This window comes from Heptranchias perlo, chromosome 21 (assembly GCF_035084215.1).
Source record: "Heptranchias perlo isolate sHepPer1 chromosome 21, sHepPer1.hap1, whole genome shotgun sequence".
Lineage (NCBI taxonomy): Eukaryota > Metazoa > Chordata > Chondrichthyes > Hexanchiformes > Hexanchidae > Heptranchias > Heptranchias perlo.
In genome coordinates, this window is record NC_090345.1 from 25,966,984 (window position 1) to 25,970,071 (window position 3,088).

The window sequence follows — 3,088 nt, forward strand, 5'->3', positions numbered from 1 at the left end:
CTGTCCTATGTTCCTATGAGGAATATACCTCACCATAATGCTTTATTGATTTTTGAATCATTGGACACACATACTTTTTAGAACTCCCATTATTGCTAAATATCTTTGTTCAGTTAGGAGGTTGTAATGGTCTAGCTCACAGGTTTTCTCATGGGCTTGTGATTTTGTGATTGGCTAATAGGACAGGGCATTTTAAAATTCCTTGCACTTGTTCTGTATAGCAGCTCTTTGAGAACTGACAAAAAGCATCTGTATGTGTTCTGGTTTATTTTCACACTGTATAAATCTTTGCTTTTTACTAAAGATTTCCATAGAGAGGAACATTTGATGCTTTTAACCCATTTTTTTAGGACAATCGAGCTTTAACGTCTGTTGAAGTTGTGATTCAAAATTGCTGCCCTATGGGTGAGCTATGATAACACTATTTTGAGCTCCTGGGTCATCATGCACTATACAAATTTTAACTGAATTCTGAACTCTAACAAAAAAATGTTTGGGGATGATATATTCCTCATAGAAATTAAGCATGTTTCAGTCATTATTATTCAAATATATACATTGAAATCATGTTCTATGCAATAGACAAAGTTGCTGTTACCAGACTCTCATAATAGAAATAATTCCAACCACAATAATAAATAATGTGGAATTTAGTAAAGTTTTGCTGATACATTACTTCTATTCCTTTTACTTCAAAAAAGGGGCGAGTGATGAACCATAAAATTATAGACCTGTAAGCCTTACTTCCACTGTTGGAAAGTGCTTGACAGTATTATGAAGGATAATATAAGGGAGTACCTTGAGAGGCATGAGTTAATCCAAGTCAGTCAGCATAGTTTTAGGATTGGGAGTCAATGTTTGACTGATTTATTGGATTTCTTTGAGGAAATAACAGACCTAGTAGAATGGGGGAGAAAGAATGGATGTTATCTACCTGGATTTCAGGAAGGCAGTTGACACTGTCCCACATAATAGGCTACTACGTAACATCTAAGCCTACGGGATAGATGGAAATGTATTAAAATTAATTGGCAAATGCTTGGTTGGTATCATTGGAGTGCCACAAAGTTCAGTGTTAGGGTTACTGTTGTGTATAATTTTTATAAATGATTTAGTGGAAGAAATTGTGTTGAAACTGTCCAAATTTGCAGACGATACCAAATTGGAAGCAGTGGCAAATCATGAATATTAATGTGCTCAAATTCAAAGGGATCTTGATAAGGTTAATCAGTGGGTGGTGAAATGGTAGATTCAATTTAACAGAAGGAAATGCACAGTTATGAGATTTGGCAGAGGGAAGATTGATGTAGATTATGTGCTAACTGGGAATGTCCTTGCAGTTTTGGAGCAGAAGATCTTGGGGTTTTAGTGGACAGGGTGGAAATTGGGGTTGCAGCGTCAACAAGAAGGGGGTGGTCTGTGAGCACTCCCGCTCCTTCTTGCTGCACAGGAGTGATGTCTGATTTTTTTTTTAAAAAGATCTTACCTTTTGTTTTTAATAAATGCAAACCTGAATTCATTACCCACCCCTAGTTGTTCTGAGAAGGTGGCGGTGGGCCTTTTCCTTCACTCCTTGTGGTGTTGGTGCTAGATATTCCAGGATATTGACCCAACGGTAAAGGAATGGTGATATATGTTTAAGTCAGGATGGTGTGTGACTCGGAGGTGATGGTATTCCCATGACATTGCTGCTCTTGTCCTTCTGGGTAGAGGAGGGAGGTGCTGTTGAAGTAACCTTGATGATGAGTTGGTGCAGTACACCCTGTAGATCGTACATACTGCAGTCATAGTGCACTGCTGATAGAGGGGGTGGATATTGAGTCCAGTGTCTGGGGTACCAATCAAGTGAATTGCTCTATCTTGTATGTTGTTGAGCTGCTTGAGTGTTGTTGCGACTGCGCCCATCTCGGCAAGCGGTGAATGTACCATTGCGTGCTGACTAGATTATCACTATATTGAGGAGGGTCTGGAATGAGGTCAAAAACTAGATATAAAATTAAAATGGGGAACTAAATGTTTAAAAAGCAGAAGCAATTCCTTTGTAGGCGATTCCATGAGCCAGTTCAATGCCCAGCAACTAATCTCACTTTAAATCATATCTTTCGGAAGGATGAAGAAAATGCACAGGACTTTTCAAAGGTTTTCTTTTTGCTGCATGTTTTGCAGTAATATTCTGTGCAAAATAATATTCTGAAAGTTTGTAGTACTAAATATTGCAAAAGAGGTTTTGTAATTGCTTTCATTGACAAGAAATGATACCCTGTTCCTCAAATGGCTATAAAGGCCCTCACGCAGATGCTAGCGTGTGAGCTGAATGCAACTGAAAAATACTATGCTCACACAATGCAGTGTACCAAGGTTACCAGGGATGAAAATGCTTACAAAGCTTTGTGGGCACTAACTAATGAACAACATTAACATGCAGCTGTTATTAAGTTAATGGACCATAAAAGTAATGTATCTTTAATGGACTCAGAAGCATTTTGAATCTAAGAGCTGAATTTGCAGCTTACCCTAACTGTGCAAAAACGTTGCACCTAGCACTGCAGAGGTACTTTCAACCCAGCCCTGGAGTAATCATTCCAGCATTGATGGCACCATGTTAATTTATTTTGCCTCCTCAGGAACAATCATATGAAAGTGGTAGAAGGGACTGCAGTATGCAAAAAGGTGGTCTTGTCAAAAAAGAGGCAGATCTTAGGACAAAAAGTATTTTCACGTTGTCAAAAAAAAATGCAAACATCCTATTGCAAATAATATTAGGCTATCTTGATGCCATAGATCATTAAGCAAACAAATAGCTGAGACTTACAGGTCAAGATGGTCTTGGATTCAATACCCAATCTGTGCTGAATTAGCTGATGTCAGATGGAGCTGTCGTAGGGGTGCTACAATTGGCTTTGGTGCCCGTGCTAGAGATGGAAAAGTTGGCCAGGGTTCCTGCTCCCGAATGCTAACAACTCCTGTTGGCAGTGCATGTAGATGGAGGTTGGGTGAGGTCAGCATTGGGATCAGCTTTGATGCCTCTTATGGTCAAATAGCCTGTTGACATTAACTGTTGAGGCTCACACATGAAGAATGCCCACTT

General features: G+C 39.2%; 1 non-coding gene across 1 annotated transcript; it reads left to right on the forward strand.

Annotated features, from left to right (window-relative positions):
- Positions 1-255: 255 nt before the first annotated feature.
- Positions 256-371, forward strand: LOC137340402 (U5 spliceosomal RNA). Its single transcript, XR_010966795.1, has one exon. It is a non-coding gene; the product is annotated as a U5 spliceosomal RNA (small nuclear RNA).
- Positions 372-3,088: the final 2,717 nt, after the last annotated feature.